Below are 19806 nucleotides of genomic sequence, written 5' to 3'. Positions count from 1 at the left end.
GCCTGTCACAGCATTCTCATGGGGTAAGAGGAAGGTCCACGAACCCATAAATCACTGATTCAGTTATTTTAGGACCTAAGTTATCCAAGGTACATAAAGCAACGGGCATGCATGTAGCACATAGTGCTACGCATAAAGTGAGTTCCTCTTCCTTCCTCTTTCTTTGCTCCTGAAATTTATTGATTGCACAGGTTTTGAGTAGAGAATCCCTTCTGCCTTTATTTTAGGTAGAGGTCCTTTTCATGTTTCTATGTTGGTTTCTGTGTCTGCTTCCCCCAAACAAGATGGTGAGCTCCTTAAGAGGAGAAACCAAATTATTAATAGCATCCCTGGCATCCAGCAGGGCCCTGGCCACGTAAGTGTTTTAGAATGAAAGGAGAGAAGGCAGCACCACCCCCACAGTCCCTGAGCCTGGCTCCATGTTAATTGTGCAGTAAGTAGGTCGATGGGCTAGGGGGACCCCAACGGCCTCACTCGAGGGGAGAACAGGGGCGATTTGAGGAGTGGTAAGAATGAAATCCATCAAAAAGCAAGGCTCCTTCAGCACGGCTACCTCCCGCTTACGGCAGCCCTGGGAACAGTTCTGCTTCCAGGGCGCATTAAGTACAAGCTGTTTGACCACTCAACAAGTCCTTTATGACATTTCCAGACTCTCAGACTGGAATAATATTAATGAAAGTTTCATGCCCTGATAAATAGTTCATCAACAACCAAGGAAGGTAACGGCCTCCCCCTCCTCCCAGAGAGCCAGCTGGGAACCCCATGCTTCCTCCTCTCCTTCCTCAGTCTCCTCGTCCAATTAGCCACCGAGGCCCACTGCCTCCAGCATCTACTCCCGTCCCTCCAGCCCCTGCCCTAGCACTAAGGCAGACTCCATAGCTTCTCAGCTGGACATTGGCAACAGACTCCTCAGCAGTCTCCATGCCTCTTCCAGCCCATCCCCCACGCTGTCCTAAGAATCTTCTTGTATCTCAGCTAGGAATTTATCATGTCCTTCCTCAAAAGCCTGCAATGGAGTCAAGTGCAAATGTTTCAACTTGACCATCAGGCTCCTCTGAGGTCTGGTCTAACCTAGCTTTCTTTCTCATCTCCCATCACTCTGTTTCCTACACCCTTCCCTCTAGCCCAGTGTTTTCAAACTGCAGATCCCACCCTATGAGTGAGACATCATATTATTTTAGCACATCTTGGGCAGGAATTTTTAATGGAATAGAATAGGTGTGCATCATACATAGGAAGTTTTCATTTTGTGAAAATTGTTTTAGGCGTGTGTGTGTGTGTAGGTGTGAATGCACTGTAACACATTATGAAATGCACATCTTACTGTGGATCTGTCAGAAAGATTTGAAAAGCGCTGCTCAAGCCACACTGAATTCACTGCTCCTCTGCTCTGTTCTCTGTGCACTGTTCCATTGCCATAGTTTCCCTCACATGAGTCCCTCCTCCTGCACTGTCTCCCTCGCCTCTCTCCACCTGCTACCTCCATCTATCCACATCGTAAGCATTCTTCCAGACTGTCTTAGCTGATCTCTCCCAGAAGCAGACTCTGAGATAAAGATGTGTATTTGGGAAGTGATCCCAAAAGGCATGGGTAAGGAAGTGGAAAAGTGAAGCAAAAGGGACTGGAACCAATCCAGGGGGCACTGTTGAGCAGGAACCTGCCGTGGGCAACTGCAGTTCCCACTGGGCACTCGGACAGGAGAGGGAGCCGAGATATTCACCCACCAACCCTGCCAGCCACTGCTGTGAGATCCTGGCAGAGGGAAATTGCCAAGGCAGCATGCAAGGGCATAGTGAGTGCCCAAGAGAGATGGATGGGGCAGCGACAGGGGTGGCTACACCGGTTCTAGACAAAAGTCATTTCCTCCATGGAATCTGCTTTTCTGCTCTGCCATGCTCAATACGCATGTGCCCACACAGGCACACAGAGGTGTCACAGTTCCAGTTGCATAGTGGACATTCTTTCCATTGTCTTTGTTCCTGAAATTCGCTGATAGGAAGATTTTAAGAGAGAGGAGAGTCTATTCTGCCTTCATTTTAGTTGGAGCCCCTTCTTTTGTTTTTACGTCTGTTTCTGTGTCTGCTTTGCTAGATAAGACCATGAGCTCCTTGCGCAGAGGGACAGAATTAGCTCAATATTCATACCTTCTTCTTCCTGGAAACAGAACCCATATTTTCCTTGGGGAACTGCCCTTCTTCCACCCTTAGTCCATGTGAGCCAACTGTATCTCTGTGGCCACAGGGACTGGGGCAGAGATGGGCACAGGCCCCAGTAGGCCCAATGAAGCTCAATCTGAGGACATTTGTTTACTCTGTTAGGAAAAAGAATCATTTCTTTGCTGGCATTGCAGAAAACTGCTAACTGCCATGTTGCCACCAAGAGGAGAAAAGCTTCAAGAGAACAGAGCCAACACCCAGGAAGGGAGGGGACAAGGGAGCCAAGTTCTGGTGACACTGCCTAAGCCTCTGGGGGCTAGCCTTCCCCAAAGTTTCTGAATGATTCAGTTCTGATCCAATCAATTCTTTTTCCCTCCTGAAATTAGCTAGAACTGAGTTTCTGTCACTTACAATCCAGAATTCCACCCAATGTCACCTGTTTTCTCTCCCCCACTGCACCGTCGCCTGGAAAGCGCAGCGATGACCCATCTGGATCTCCACATTGCCCAACACACAGTAGGGAAAGATGGTGTCTACAAACACCATCTCTACAGGTTGTGGTGCAGACGCCACCCAGACGCATTTGCAGCCCTGACTACTGGCAAACATAGACACATGGTCACTGACCAGTCATCATCATGACCTCCAAAGCAGACGTGGTGGATAATTACACACATTGTGGGCAGCAAAGAGCAGAAAGGATAAGACCGTGGAAAAGGAGTCAGGGAACTGAAGCAGGTCTTGGTTGCCTGTGTCAACCTAAAAGGAATCCTGAGTTTAACACGGGGACCTTGGAATTTGCCAGCATGTTAACCCAGATTCAGCCCCAGAGAGGCCTCTAGTGCAGGACAGTTCTCCAGGTAGCCTTGGGCCAACCTGGCTCTCCCCGCTTTCTCACTTGTAGTTCTCAAGAATAACTGTAGAAGATACTGGGAATGGGCTGGGCGTGGTGGCTCATGCCTGTAATCCCAGCACTTTGGGAGGCTGAGGCGGGTGGATCACCTGAGGTTGGGAGTTCGAGACCAGCTTGGCCAACATGGCAAAACCCCATCTCTACTAAAAACACAAAAATTAGCTGGGCATAGTGGCAGCCACAGCTACTCAAGAGGCTGAGGCAGGAGAATTGCTTGAACCTGGGAGACAGAGGCTGCAGTAAGCCAAGATCATGCCACTGCACTCCAGCCTGGGTGACAGAGCAAGACACTATCTCAAAAACAAAAAAATAAAAAACAAAAGAAGATACTGGGAATGTAACATTCTGATATAAGGATGGACTGGCCAGAACAACTAGGTCCTGCTCCTGTCCATGCTAGAAAGAGGATATCCTTCAGCACTTTAGCCCAGCAATACATGTTACCCCAAGGTATAAAACCCAGGGCGGGCTGTTTTCTGGGGTCCCTCAGCTTCGGACCAAGTAAGGCACATGCCGACAAGACTCCATTCATTCTGGACACCTTTCCTGAGCCTTGAGAGACTGGCTCGCCATGAATCCTAGGCTTCTGTTGACCCTTGTTGCCTACCTGTAGGGAATAAACCACTTCATGTAACTTGTATGTGAGTGTTCTGCCTCACCAGACTCAGGCAAGCAGGCAAAGTGCAGCCCAAGGTGCAGTGAGCTGCAGTGGTAACCAGCATGTAGTGAACCTACTTTGCACCTAGAAGCACAATTTGTCAGAGCTGGGAGACTAAAAGCATAGTGTCCAGCCTTGGGGAGTGGCAGGGCTGGTCTGAGGTTACTTAGCAAGCTGGTGGCATCTCTGGAACTAGAAGCTGGGCTGGTGCTCTTCCCATTGCATGGGAAAGAAGCTAGAAGAAGGGTGTCTAGTTCACTCTGCTACTATCATCAGAGTGTTGAAGTTGGAGGGCTACCCTGCACCGTCAGCCTTTTCTCTCTCCATCAACCACTCTCATCAGGATTTTCTCCAGGGTGAATTCACCAGTGCTCAGAAAACTATCAGCAACTGAGTCCCCACCCCACCCCTAAGGTTCTGAATGTCCCTGCATATGGGAAAGCCCCATTCTCCAGCCCTGCCTTGGACCAGGTACAGTGTGGGCAGGATACTTCTAATTAACAGGAGTACAGTTCCTTTGGGAACTTCCCCTGCTGCAGCCAAGCATGTATATTGAGCACTATTGAACCTTCAGTAACAATAACATTAATAATAACAGCAGCAGCTAAGCTAGTATGTATTACTTGGTGCTTCCTATGTGCTAGGCACTAAGTGCTTTACATAGACTAACTCATTTAATCCTCACACAAGTTCTGTGAGGTAGGTACCATTATTATCTTCATTTTGTAGATGAAGAAATAGAAGCACATAAAGTTTAAATAACTTGCCCACAATTATCTAGCAAACAGCAGGCCAGGATGTAAATCCAGGTAGTCTGGCTCCAGGATCCCTGTTGATGAGCACTGCAATACTTTCTCTGGGCGGAAAAGGGTTAACACAGCAGGTCTGAGTCTGTGTGCCTAGAAAGATCTGCTGGAGAGGTTGGACGTGGGCTGGTATCTGGGGACTTGGACTTCAAGAGAGTTCCCAGCATCCTCTGATAAGAATGGCTCACTAGGCCTAAATTGTTTGTACAGACAATATGGTTCCTATAAACACCTGCTTTCCTTCTGAGAGTGTGGAATTTTGGTATGTGTTAAGCAGAGGGTGCCTATATGCCCACTGCCCAGTAAAAACCTCGCACACTAAGACTCTAATGAGCTTTCCTGGTAGAAACACTTCACAGTGCTGTTACCATTGGTTGCTGGGGGAGTTGAGTGTGTCCTATGTGACTCCACCGGGAGAGGACTCCTGGAAGCTCGCACCTGGTTTCCTCTGGACTTCTCCCCACCAGCCTTTTCCCTTTGCGGATTCTGCTTCATATCCTTTTGCTGTAATAAATCATAGCTGTGAGTACAACTGAATGCTTATTGTACTCTGAGTCCCTCTAGCAAATTATCGAGCCTAGACGTGGTCTTGGGGACTCCAACGCATCTTCAAAAGCCCTAAAGCTATCATGTGAAAGAACATCATAGGAAGTCTTGGTTCAGTTAGTCTTGGGTGACACTGTTCCGAGGCCCTTCCTCATATGTTACAACAGACTATCTCTCTGGTATTGCAGGATGCCTTACAATGGGTTGTCCAGCACTGGGCTGGCACAAGGTCCAAGGCTAGCAGAGTTCTCTGGGAGCTATCTCTCAGAGGGTCCTCCCACACCTATCTTGTCCCCACAGGGCATCAAAAGTAGGCCTTCAGTGATGAGTAATGCCAGCAATGTGGTTTTACTTACAGAGAAAGCGAGGCTCAGAATGGTTGTGTGACATCTTCAAGGACTAGAACCTAGGTCTCTTGACTTCCTATCCAGGGGTCTCCCATGATCTGTCTCAGAGGGCAGTACCAGGCACAATGAGAAGGGGCAGGGAGGATATCTGTTTGCAATATAAGGAATAATAAATACCCTTTCTGAATTAGGGTATGCTCCTAAATAAATTGAACAAACATGTGATGTGCTGGATTTCTGGAGATGCTAGAGGACTAGGCACAGTCCCTATGCTATAGAGCTCACCTCTAGGAAGAGGCCTCCTTTGAAGGACTGAGCTGCCCTTCACTGGGAATGACAGGCCCATTCGTACATTGTCAGATCTAGCATCTGACCCTGCGATTCAGCAATTTTGCATTTACCTGATCATGCCAGACCAGTACCCTTTAACACAGCTCTATTCTTTCTCCGACACTTCCTCTGCTCCACATTCTCCTCCAGAGAAAGCCCAGCCCAGGAAATGCACAGGTGGCTGCCGGAGAAGATATAGAGGGCTTTGGAAACAGATGGCCTCAAGTTTGATCTCGGCTCTACCTCACACTAGCTCTGGGATTCTGGCAAGTTCCATAAGGCTCTGACTCTCAGCTTCTTTATCTGTGAATAACAGGGGCAGAGGAGACTGCATGAAACCCGAACCTGGCCCTGAGCCTGGCACCTGACGGGTTGTGCCCTATCCCCCTGGATACTGAGTGCTGGATGTACCAGTTTTATGAATAGGCCACCTAGTTTCCCTTCCTTGCTCCACCAACAGGAGGAAGAATTAGGTTAATTACATTGAGAAGAAATGCAAGAGGGTAATAAGCTCTCTGATCCCATCTTTTGTTCATAAGTTAAATAAATGTAAAAGCTGCTACTCAAGTGATGTTAAAATATTTGACCTCATTACCTTGAGCGCTGGCTCTGATACGAAGGTTAGTCACTGAAAAGATGCCAGTTATTCAAGTACAATTCTCATATATAAGAATGAATACCATCCATATACTGTCAATTGAAATGGTCATTATTTGTTAAGTGTTTGGTTTTTTTTTTTCTCCAAGTAAGTTTACAGCAAAAGGAAAGAAAACTGCCAACAGTCACGGCCCCCGAGAAGTGGACTCTTCATTAAGTCCCCTTCCCCTTTCTATCATTAATCATACATGATGTGTGTGTGTGTGTGTGTGTGTGTGTGTATGTGTGTATGTGGATAGAAAGATAGATAGATAGATAGATAGATAGATAGATAGATAGATAGATAGATGGATGGAGTCTCACTCTGTCGCCCAGGCTGGAGTACAGTGGTGCGATCTCAGCTCACTGCAACCTCTGCCTCCTGGGTTCAAGCCATTCTCCCGCCTCAGCCTCCTGAGTAGCTGGGATTACAGGCGGCCGCCACCACGCCCAGCTAATTTTTGTATTTTTTAGTAGAGATGGGGTTTCACCATGTTGGCCAGGTTGGTCTTGAACCCCTGACCTCAGGTGGTCCACCCACCTCAGCCTCCCAAAGTGCTGGGATTACAGGCATGAGCCACCGCACCCGGCCCATACAGGATATACTTCTACCACCCAACAGCATTTAAAGATGCATCTCCACGTTTTGACATCACCTTCAAATTTGCCGCTTTGAGGGAGGTACTATAGTGGCAAGTACTTGACAGCGCTTCTCCAGGCCCCGCTCTGCCACAGGTCACTCCTCCCACTTCTCCCTCTCCAAGTGTCAGTTTCTTCTTCTGTCACATGATGGGTCTGGACTAGATCAGGGGTTACCAAACCCAGCTTAGTTAGCATTATAATCAATTGAATAGCTTTTAAATACCGACATTCCAGGCCTTACCCCAACCCCAACCCAACCCTTTCGAGAATGGGGCCTGGAAATCTGGATGTTTAGCAAGACCCTTTACCCAGAGGACTCAGTCTGGTGTCCAGCCACAGACCAGCTGGACTAGAATACTATTAAGTTTCTTCCAGTATTGATATTCTACCTTTTGGATGACCTCCCTGAACTAATACCTGGTGATAATTCCCCAATTTCTAGGTATCTGAGTTACTTTCCATTTTCCTAAATATGATTCTTTTTAAATGGGTCATGCTGGCTATCATTTTTCTTCATTCACAGGCATCAACAGAAAACACAGAGCCCAAAGGAAAGTCCACATCCTAAAGGTCCGTTAAAAAGTGATGGATGTCTCCAAATCCAGGTCAGTTTCAGAGGTAGATTTCTCCTGATTCATCTCTCAGTGATGAAAGGGCAGAGCTGGGTGAATTTGATTTAAATCTAACTGATTTAACTCACCAGTCAGGAAGACTCAATTTGACCAATTTTTCTCCGGCAAAAGATGTATCTTTTTTCAGAAACATAACCTTAGAGCCTCCTTTACAGCTCAGAGGCAAATGTAGTTTTCTTCTTTGTTAAAAAATACTGATTTTATTAGAATTGAAGCATCCTCGAATTTCAAAGCTGGAAAGACCGAGTGGTCACCCAGTTTCGCCCCTTATGGCCCCAAAGAGTTAGTGAGTGACCTTCCAAGGTCACACAGAGTATTTGACAGGGAAGGAGGAGAATGCCTTCTCCACCACACCCACTGCCTCCAGCTTAATTTAGTCCTTCCCATGGGGGGATCCCATGGCTACAAAAGAACACTCAACAATGTCTTCATTTTCCTTTTACCCAAAATTGACTGCAGCAGTGGGATACAAACAGCAGCAAAATAAGAAGAATGCGTTCCTCCTCAATTCACAAGCCCAGGGACTAAGGCTCAGTCACTTAGAAATAAGACTCTCTGTTTGAAAGTGCCGCAACAATACAAAATATGCCTATGTTTATGCCTACAGGAAAAACAGGTTGAGAAAAATAGGCATAATGAATGGTAGGATTAATGATTTTCTTCTCCATTTTCCAAAATAGTGTTGTATTGTTTCAAAAATATGTACAAACTTTACAAAAAACATATGAAGCTCTTGGAAAGGTGGCATCCAGGGACTATTGGGAAGAGAGAGGTGGTCATTTACCTTGCGTTATTTCCACTCAATAACATGACCACCTATTTTGGATATTTTCTCCAACAATAAGCATGTACAGCTATGTTAATAAAATATCCTGAAGTAATTCATATGTCTGGATTTACACTGACTTCGGTGAGAGCTATAAAGAGGTCTCTCCTTCCATTACTCTTCCCTGACATTCACAAGGTATGTTACTCATTTGGAAACTAATCAGGTGTGGTCTTGTAATATTTCCTCTCTTAACTAGAATTTCTATCTCCATTACTTTTTAAAATTTTTTCGTGTGTTTCAGTCCTGTTTCCCCAGGAATCAAAATCATCACCTCCTTTTCACTGAATAATGCCCTAGCCTGAGCAGCAGTGTGGAATAATTGAGCCAGGCTGCCTGGGATCGAATCCTGGCCCTGCCACTTGCTAGCTGGGTGACCGAGGATGAGTTGTTTAACCTCTGCTCAACCTCCGTTTCCCTGTTTTTAAAACAGAAGTTGAATGAATAGTACTCATCTCATAGGGTTAACTCCATTTACATTTTTTAAGTACTTAGAATTGTGCCTGGCACACAATAAGTACAATATAATTGACAAATTTCAAAATACCTTTGCCAGCCCAAAAGTTAATGAGGTCATCAGCAAAACCCCAGATAGTGGGACACTACAGGACAAATGACCCAGTTTCATCAACAAATAAATTCCAAAGGAAAAAAAGAAAAGGAGGAGGGAAACGAAAGGAAAATCTTTATACTAAAAGATGCTTAAGAGAGATTTGTACACCATGTTCACAGCAACATTATCCACAAAAGCCAAGAGGGGGAGGCAACCTACGTACACATTGACAGATGAGCAGAGAAACAGATTGTGGTGTATAAATACAATAGCAGATTATTAAGCCTTAAAAAGGAATGAAATTCCAATGCATGCTACAACGTGGATGAGTCTTGAAGATACTGTGTTTAAAAAGCCAGTCAACTATATTATTCCACTTACATGAGGTTCCTAAAGAATTCAAACTCGTAGGGACAGGAAGTAGAATGGTGGTTTCCAGGAGCCAGGAAGAGAGAGGAATGGGGAGTTGTTTAATGAGTACAGAGTTTCCGTTTGAGATGATGGAAAAGGTTATTGAGTAGTGATGGTGATGGTGGTGATGGTTGGCCACAATGTGAATATACCTAATGCCACTGAACTGTACACTTAAAATGGTTAAAATTGTAAATTTTATGTTATGTATATTTTATCAAGATTATACACACACACACATGCACACACATACGTGCACTGTTTTTGTTTTTTGTTTTTTTGTTTTTCACTTTTTGTTTTTTTGAGACAGAGTGTTACTCTGTCACCCAGGCTGGAGTGCAGTGGTGCAGTCTCGGCTCACTGCAACCTCTGTCTCCTGGGTTCAAGTGATTCTCCTGTCTCAGCCTCCTGAGTAGTTGGGATTACAGGCATGCACCACCATGCCCAGCTAATTTTTTTATTTTTAGTAGAGACAAGGTTTCACCATGTTGGCCAGGCTGGTCTTGAATTCCTGACCTCAGGTGATCCACCCGCCTCAGCCTCCCAAAGTGCTGGGATTATAGGCGTGAGCCACTGTGCCCAGCTTATCAAGATAATAAGTTAAAGAAAATAGAGACAGAATCTCACTCTGTTGCCCAGGCTAGAGTCAGTGGCATAATCATAGCTCACTGTAACCTCAAACTCCTGAACTCAAGCAATCCTCCTGTCCCAGCCTCCAGAGTAGCTAGAATTACAAACACGCACCATCAACCTTGGCTAATTTAAAAAAAAATTAGAGACGGGTCTCGCTATGTTTTCCAGGCTGGTTTCAAACTCCTGGCCTCAAGTGATCCCCCCACCTCAGCCTCCCAAAGTGCTGGAATTATAGGTGTGAGCCACCACTCCTGGTCTATAACAATTTTTTTAAAGATGTTTAAGAGATATGTCAACCAATCACAATGTGTGGGCCTGATTAAAAAACAAACTCAAACACTTATGACATTTATTAGACAATTGGAAATTTGAACCCTGACTGGATTTTTTTATATTAAAGAATTAATGTTGATTTTTTAAAAGGTGTGATCATGGTTTATAAGAGTACTTATCTTTTAGACATACAAACAAAATCATATAACATGTGAGATTAGATTCAAAATAATAAGGGAGAAGAGGAAATGAATTGGGATAGTCATAGAATAAGATGCCACGAGTGGACAATTGTTGAAGCTGGGTGATAGGTACATGGGGTATTCTGTCTACTATATGTTTGTAAGTTTCCATAATAAAATATGGTCAGTTTATTATCATATGTATCATAGTTACATTATGTGTATTATATTTGTTCTCAAGGGCCTGGCACTATTCCTGAGATAACTACTTTTTAGTTTAATCTGGTTAATTCCATTGAATTCCAGTCTCAGGACCTAGGAATACAGAAGCCATGGACCTTCCCTCCCAGCCCCACTCCGCACTCTCAGGTCCAACATGAACTCCCTTCCTATGGCTCATCCATTTCAGCTATTAAAGTAGTCAACAACCTCCCAGTTGCAGGGTGCTTGTCAGCAGAAGTTGACCTCATTTTACAGACGAGGACCCTGAGTCCCTGAGAGTTTACTGACTTGTTCAAGCCAGCAAGCAGCAGATTTGGGACTGACACCCGGATCGGTGGTTTTAGGTCTGTCCTCTCTCACCTCTCTGAGCAGCTGCCTTTCTCCAGCTCCCAGCCTCCTCATGCTCTAGAAAAAGCTCTGCCTTCTCCCACACACGCCTCTTCCCCTCTCTCCTTCAAAGTGAGGCTAGAGCCCATTTCCGATAAGTCTTCCTCAAGTAGGCTAAAGCTTTTCCCCCCAGTGGAGCGTCACTCTCGCTCTCATTTTCCAGCTTCACATTTGGAGGCAATGGGTCTTTTCCAAGGCACTACGGGTGAGAAGAGCTGACACTAGGTGGCCTTACCAGGTGGCCACCAGAGGGGCTCTGAGGTCTGAACAACCAGGCTCTGCAGTCAATCCCCGTGCCCAGGAGCAGTGGTTCTCAACCTTGGCTGCACATTTAAATCACCAGGGAAGCAGTGAAACACACCAGTGCCAGGCCCCATCTCCAGAAATACTGACCTCATTGGTGTGGGTGGCCTCAGCCATGTGTGTTTGGCTACACTCCTCAGCTACTTTTTCAACTAATTATTTTTAGAGTCAGGGACTTGCTCTGTTACCTAGGCTGGAGTGCAGTGGCACAACCATAGCCCATTGCAGCCTTGAACTCCTGGGCTTAAGCAGTCCCACTGCCTCAGCCTCCCGAGTAGCTAGGATTACAGGCACATGCCCAAGCCCAGCTAAGTTTTTATTTTTACTTTTTTAGAGATGGAGTCTCCCTATGTTACCCAGGCTGGTCTCAAACCCCTGGCCTCAAGTGATCCTCACACCTCAGCCTTCCAAAGTGCTGAGATTACAGGCATGAGCCATTGCACCTAGCCTTTAGCTATTTCTAATGCACAGCCAGAGTTGTGGACCACAGCTATAGAGACGACGGGATCCTTTCTCTAAGCAGTTAGTCTTCTTTACCCATAAAAAGAAACTGTTTTAAAATAAATGGCTGAAAGAAAATGAGCATTGGTATAAACATAACACATAAATAAATGCACAGTAAATGTTGGTTGAAAAACAGATTAAGTTAGAGCGAGATTTAAAGAAATGTAACCTCCATGATTCCTAGGTAGAATAAGGTTACCTCAACTGTCTTCCTTTTTCTTCCTGAGCTCTAAAACAGAGAAATTTCTAACTTCTCTTTCTGGATATCAATTCAAAATCCAGCAGGGTATTATAACCAACCTCTGTCCCTAACGGCTGTTAGCACAGCCTCTTCTTTATGTGCCTAAAAGGACTTCCCTGAGGTTTTCAGCACACACACACACAGACACACACACGCGCGCGCCCACACACATACACACACCTCCTTTTATGTAATCAGAAGGGAGGAGAATCTGCATACAGTGCTGACCTTTAGCTCATGGAGAAACTGAGTCCTAGCATTTACTGGATGCATGTAGTATGCCAGGTACTGCCTGAGCATTTTCATGCTTTGTTTCTCTGCTCTCCAACCACACAGTGAATGGGTATATTCATTCCTATTGCATCCACAAAGAAACTGAGGTTTGGAGAGATTAAGTGACTTGCTCAATGTCACAAAGCTCACAAGGACTATCCTGGGACTTACATTCTGGTTTTCAGGCTCTAATTCAGTAGTCTTTCTGTCTTACAGCCATAACATCACTCTCACCCGCTCACACAAAATGTGTGTCTGTGTCACAGACACAGAGCTACACACGATGAGGAAAGCAGACCTATGTTGCACTGGTCGGGTACTTGTGAATATCAACAAGCAATTGTGGGTGTCTACTCTTCCCTGACACCGTGGTGGGCTCTATGGAAACAGAGCCAAGCACTGTTTAAGTGCCTCAACTCTGGGTCCCTCTGCACCTGGTACACAGCCTTGTCATTGCCCATCTCGGCCCCAGCATGTTGTCTGTTTAAACATCTGTCTTACATGTGAGCTCCTTTAAGAGTCCATGATAGGGAGAAAGAATAAGTATTATCTTCATCACCATTCATTCACTTAACAAATATTTGCTGAATGCTTTCTATGTGCCAGATGGTGGGAACTCAACAGCATGCTGGCATGGAGCGTACATACTAGTGGTGAAATGGATATTAGTTAAATAGTCAAACAAGCGGATGGGTGCTGTGGAAAAGCACTGAGGGTTACAGGACATGCAACAACAAGAAGATCTGAAGGGGCGAGGCAGACATCCTTGAAGAAGTGACATCAGAGCTGAATTCAGAAGGACTAGACAAGGGCAGTGGGGAGTAGGGAGCAGTCCAGGAGGAGACAACTACATCGTGTGTATGAAGACACACAAAAAAGCAGAGCCCCTTGGTATTCACCCAAAAGAGTTGAAAACTTACGTCTACACAAAAACCCACATACAGCAACTTTATTTGTAATTGCCAAAACTTGGAAGCCACCAAGATGTCCTTCAGTAGGTGAATGGATAAATAAACCACGGTACATCCGGACAGTAGAATATTATTCATTGTTAAAAAGAAATAAGCTATCAAGGCATGAAAAGATCTGGAGGGTCTTTAAATGCATATTGAGTGAAAGAAGCCAATCTGAACAAACTATATACTGCTTGATTTCAACTACATGACATTCTGGAAAAGGCAAAGCTATGGAGACAATAAAAAGATCAGTGGTTGGGCAGGGATAAATAGGGGAGCACAGGGGATTTTTACGGCCATGAAGCTATTCTGTGTAATATGGTAATGGTGAATGCCTGTCATTATGCATTTGTCCAAACCCACAGAAGGTACACCAAGAGTGAACCCTAATGCACACTGTGGACGTTGGGCGATAAGAAAGTATTGCAGTAGGTTCATTGATTATACCACTCTGGTGGGGGATGTCGATAACGGGGGATGCTGTTCATGTGTGTAAGCAGGGGGTGTATGGGAGATCTCTGTATCTTCTTCTCAATTTTTCTGTGAACCTAACACTGGTTTTTTTTAAAAAAAAAAAAAAAAAAAAAGCCTTTAAAAGATAAGAAAAGGTACAGAATCTAGGGCCCAGAGAACAAGGAGACCAAAGGAAGAGATAAGAGTGGTGATGTGCGTGGAAGTCAATCCATGCGGGACCTTAAGAGTGATGTTAAAGATTTTGGTCTTTCACATGCACACATGTTTATTGCAGCATTATTCACAACAGCAAAGACTTGAAACCAACCCAAATGCCCATCAATGATAGACTAGATAAAGAAGATGTGGCACATACACACCATGGAATACTATGCAGCCATAAAAAAGGATGAGTTCATGTCCTTTGCAGGGACATGGATGAAGCTGGAAACCATCATTCTCAGCAAACTAACACAGGAACAGAAAACCAAACACCGCATGTTCTCACTCATAAGTGGGAGTTGAACAATGAGAACACATGGACACAGGGAGGGGAGCATCACACACCAGGGCCTTTTGGGGGACGGGGGAGCTAGAGGAGGGATAGCATTAGGAGAAATACCTAATGTAGATCACGGGTTGATGGGTGCAGCAAACCACCATGGCACGTGTATACCTATGTAACAAACCTGCATGTTCTGCACATGTATCCCAGAACTTAAAGTATAATAATAATAATAGAGATTTTGGACTTTATCCTGGTTAACCCAAAGCCACTGGGGGGTCCCAAGCAAAGAGGTGACATAAGATTTAAGTTATGAAAATCTGGCTGCAGGGTATGGAAGGAACCGAGAGGAGGTCAAAGCGGGTACAGGGAGATAATTAGTAGGCCAGGGTAGTCACCAAAGAGCTGGGTGATCGTGGCCTACAGCAGATAATGGCAGAGGGCAGGAGAAGTAAATAGATCCAGGAGATATTTAGGGTGGATATGGCGGAGAGGAGGAAGGGGTGTAGAGGAAGACCTGTAGGCCTCTGGCTTGCAGAAATGCATGGATGATGGCGCCATCCCTAAAGAAAACGCAGGACCATGGAGCAGAACTAAACGGAAGGTGCTGCAGTCACATCTGACAGGCCTCATCCCTGGGCTAATCCCAGCCTTGTGTTGCTGCCTTATTATAAAAAGGAAAAAAAAAAAACAACAGTTGAGCTGATATTTTCAGTAATAAGTGGGCAAGTACTTCAACATTTAATTTATATGTCACTAGTTTCAAAACTCATTTTAAAACCTTCCTATAATCTTACCAGGTTTACGTACACTGACATTATAACACCCAAATTATTTCTGATCTAAAAATAATTGCCCCGTATGTTGCTTTGCCTGAAAAAGTGTTGAGAGAAATTATTGGCAAGGAATATTTTTCCATTGCCAAAGAACAGTGAGCCAATTACCAGTTATGCCTTAACGCATTTCATCCATTCTTAAGGAAACCTATCAGAGGAGAGCCACATTTCCAGAACACATTTAGGAGTGAGGGTGTCCCCACAGGAGGGCAGAGCACTGTGACATGATTATGGAAACAAAAAACATGGGGAAGTCCAGACAAGAAGGGGTCAGCAGCAGGGAGGTTTATTAACAGGCAGCTAGGTAGGGGTGCTGGCAAGAGCAAAGCTGGCCCTAGATGCTGGATCAGAGGTTGCAAACGGGTGGCTCTTAGGCCATATTCAACCTTGAAATATGTTTTATTTGACTCATACAGTGCTACTTTTTAAAAACTGAGCCAACATTTTAAAAATCCAAATTTTCAGCTTCTCTCGAAAACGCAGTAGATCTGGTCAAACTGGGCCACGTTTCCCTGCGGTAACAATCAATTGGAACTGAGCAGCCTTTGCCCCTGCAGAGGGGGAGGGCTCTCCCATCTACAACGTTTCCATGATGCCCCATCTTTAGGGCTTTACCCAACTTTAAGTGTCAGCTGACATTTATCATTGTGGTTGCAAAGTGTTGTTTTTCTTACGGTAAAGAAATATTTCTCTGTATCCATGTCTCTATTAAAAGTGAAAAACAAAACATAAACCAAGAAGACTGTATGTTTCCAAGAAAAATGGAGGGTATATTTCTTTACAGAATTAAAAACCCTTCCAGCAGGCGTAACACACAGTGAGCTGTGGTCCGTTTCCCTTACGCCTGTTCTCTTCATTCATTTACGTTCATCTGGCCAGCCCCTGTGGAACCCTGGCCAGGGACTCAGATGTAAGGAAGGGACCCTGTTTTAGGGGAAGGGAATATGAAAAACACATGGCCACAAAAAAGATCAACATTCAGTTATTAGAACCAGGATCCAGGGTGAGGGCCAACTCGGGTGACTCAATGATAGTGATTCTGATGATAGTGAAATGATATGGTTTGACTGTGTCCCCACCCAAAATCTCATCTTGAATTATAATCCCCCAAATCTGCATATGGCAAGAGCGGGACCAGGTGGAGGTAACTGGATCATGGGAGCAGTTTTCCTTATGCTGTTGTCGTGATGGTGAGTGATTCTCACGAGATCTGATGGTTTTTTAAGTGTCTAGCATTTCCCCTGCTTGCTCTCTCTGTCCTGCCCCCTGTGAAGAAGATGCCTGCTTCTCCTTTGTCTTCCACCATGATTGTAAGTTTCCTGAGGCCTTCCCAGCAATGTGAAACTGTGAGTCAACAAAACTCCTTTCCTTTATAAATCACCCAGTCTCCAGTATTTCTTCATAGCAGTGTGAGAATGGACTAATACAGTGACCAAGAGCCTTTATTAGGCACTGACTGCATGCTAAGCAGCATGCTAAATACTTTACATATATTCCTTTTAACTCATTTTACAGACAAGAAACTTGAGGTTCAGAGAGGATAAGTCATCCACCCATAGTCAAGTGATTAATAAACAAGGAAGTTGGGATCCAAACACCAAAACCCAACGTCTACCACCATGGGCGGTTTCCACTGGAGATGCACACCAGAATCACCAAGGGAGGTATTTAGAAATACACAAGCCTGGGCCCCACCTCCAGAAGATTCTGACTGGGGTACAGTCTGGGCATCCCTATTTACTTATAAAGCTCCCCAGGTGTTCCATGGGTACAGCCTCAGTGGAGAGCCACTGCATTGAATGAATGAATGAATGAATGCTGGTGTCACCTGGCTAACTCAAGTAACCGACTAGCTTTTCCCACTAGATGATGTCACCTGGACATGCCCTACAGCAGTCTCCACATGCAGACAAGTGCCTGTTCCCATCCACCGCTCTGTCAACCCTCCAGAGGTGGAACCAGCACTCTCACACAAAGACCAGTCCTTATTCAATGTGGCACCTTAAAAACGGGTTCTTCCAAGGAACCACTGCCAGTATCCTTCAGGAGTAGGCTTCCTCCCTAGGGCAGTGTGTGCGGAGCACTTTGTTCAAGTAATGCAGAAGGAAAAAAGCCCTGGCTTGGGGGCAACATGTGACCTTATGAATGTCCCAAGTAACAGTTGTGGCTCATAGGGATCACAAGCCACAGTAGTACTAGTCGTGAGACCCCCAACTCACCCAGAAGACCCTTATCTGGAACCAATGAGAAACAGAAAGGAAATAGACAAGAGCTCTGGGCAGCATAAGGGATGTCATACTGTGAAATTTAAGACTTTCCTTCATAAGAACTTTTCTTCTGTGTACTCAAAGCCAATCTATTCTCACTCTGGGCAAAAGACTCCAAGTCTAACCACATGAAATATTCACTTTATAAAGCTGCAGTGGTGGTATTTTCTCAGCCAAGAAAAACTACTATACGTCTTGAGGCACTGGGTTGTTTTAGATATTATGGGTCATGAAACAGATCCTGTATATATTCTTGCTTTTTCCACTAGGAAGCTCAGGGCCAAATTTCTTATTCACTTTTGGCAATCATGCAAGACCTTTTGCATATATTTCTCTGTACTCACTTCATTCCTGTCTTCATTTTACAATTCTCCCTTTAGCATATTTTACAATTTTCCAGCTGAGCTATTTATTTTAAAGCACTGCACTGGAAATGTTTATACATCTTTTTTGTTTGTTTTACATTTTTAACATTGTTTTATTCATTGCAGAAAATCAGACGATACACATCAGGGGTCAGCAAATGTTTTCTGTAAAGGTCCAGATAGTAAATATTTTAGTCTTTGAAGACCATATAGTCACTGTCCCATATTATTTCTTTTTTTTTTTTTTTTTTGAGACTGAGTCTTGCTCTATTGCCCAGGCAATTTACACAACTCTTGTGATTACCTAGGGCCTACCTGGATAATCCAGGATAATATCCCCATCTCAAGATTCTTTTTTTGTTTGAAATGGAGTCTTGCTTTGTTGCCCAGGCTGGAGTGCAATGGCACGATCTCAGCTCACTGCAATCTCTGCCTCCCGGGTTCAAGCAATTCTCCTGCCTCAGCCTCCCAAGCAGCTGGGATTACAGGCACCCACCACCACGCCCAGCTAACTTTTGTATTTTTAGTAGAGATGGGGTTTGACCATGTTGGCCAGGCTGGTCTTGAACTCCTGACCTCAAGTGATGCGCCCACCTCAGTCTCCCAAAGTGTTGCGATTACAAGCATGAGCCACTGCACCCAGCCTAAACAACCATTTTAAAAACGTATGAACCATTTTTAGCTTGCAGGCTTAAAAAAAAAAAAATGGTGCTGTAGTTTGCTGACCTGTGATATGGATTAGAAACTACATTAAATTGTTACTTGCCAGAAATAACCACTATTAAAATTATGGTACATATCCTTTAAGACATTTTATATGTATATTTTAAATGAAATCTGCATTATATTATACACACTAATTTTGGGCCTTTTTCATCTAACAATAATTCCCTCATATTTTTCTATGTCAAAACTGGATACAGAAAACACTGTATAAATGTTGCACAGCTATATCAATATTTATTCAATCAATTCTTTCTCCTGAACATTTAGGATGTTTCCACTTTTCACTGTAATAGATAATACTTCCACCATTACCTTAGGATAAAGTCCTAGAAATGAATTTTCTAGATCAAAGAAGATACATGTTTTAAAGTTGTTTAATAAATATTCTCAGATCACCCTCCAGAAAAGTTGTATCAATTTACACAACACTTCCACCAGTATGAGAATACATATTTCCTTAATCTTCATCAATAATGGGAATTACAATTTTTTGCTTTTACCAACCTGACAGTAAAAGGGTATCCTACTGCATTAATTTTAATTTGATTGATAGCTAGCACACATATTTGTGACTAAGTTCCACATTTTTAACTGCCTTTATTGGCCAATTGTATTTATTCTTTGGTGAGTTCCCTATGGAGTCTGAGTTAGTTTCCTATTGCTACTATAACAAATCACCACAAAGTTATCAGCTTAAAACAACACAAATGTACTATTTTATCGTTCTGGAAATCAGAAATCCAAAATGAGTCTTACAGGGCTAAAGCCACGGTTTTGGCGGGGCTGATTCCTTCTGGAGGCTCTGAGAGGAAGCCCCTTGCCTTTTTCAGCTTCTAGAGGCCACCTGTATTTTTTGGCTCATGGCCCCTTTCTTTCATCACTCAAACTTCCTGGTTCCGTGCCCACGTCTCCTACTACTCACTCTGACCTCCTGCCTCCTTCTTATAAGAACTCTTGTGATTACCTAGGGCCTACCTGGATAATCCAGGATAATATCCCCATCTCAAGATTCTTTTTTTGTTTGAAATGGAGTCTTGCTTTGTTGCCCAGGCTGGAGTGCAATGGCACGAACTCGGCTCACTGCAACCTCATCCTCCTGGGTTCAAGCGATTCTCCTGCTTCAGCCTCCTGAGTAGCTAGGACTACAGGCATGCACCATTACACCCAGATAATTCTTTTTGTGTTTTTAGTAGAGATGGGGTTTCGCCATTTGGCCAGGCTGG

At 44.3% G+C, this 19806-nt stretch overlaps 1 protein-coding gene across 1 annotated transcript in view; it reads right to left on the bottom strand.

Moving 5' to 3' along the window:
- Positions 1-19806, bottom strand: part of GABBR2 (gamma-aminobutyric acid type B receptor subunit 2) — a 415572-nt gene that overhangs the window by 347616 nt on the left and 48150 nt on the right. The window lies entirely within an intron of this gene.

Source organism: Symphalangus syndactylus, chromosome 3, assembly GCF_028878055.3.
Source record: "Symphalangus syndactylus isolate Jambi chromosome 3, NHGRI_mSymSyn1-v2.1_pri, whole genome shotgun sequence".
In the NCBI taxonomy this organism is placed as follows: Eukaryota; Metazoa; Chordata; class Mammalia; order Primates; family Hylobatidae; genus Symphalangus; species Symphalangus syndactylus.
This window is presented reverse-complemented; position numbering and strand designations above follow the sequence as displayed.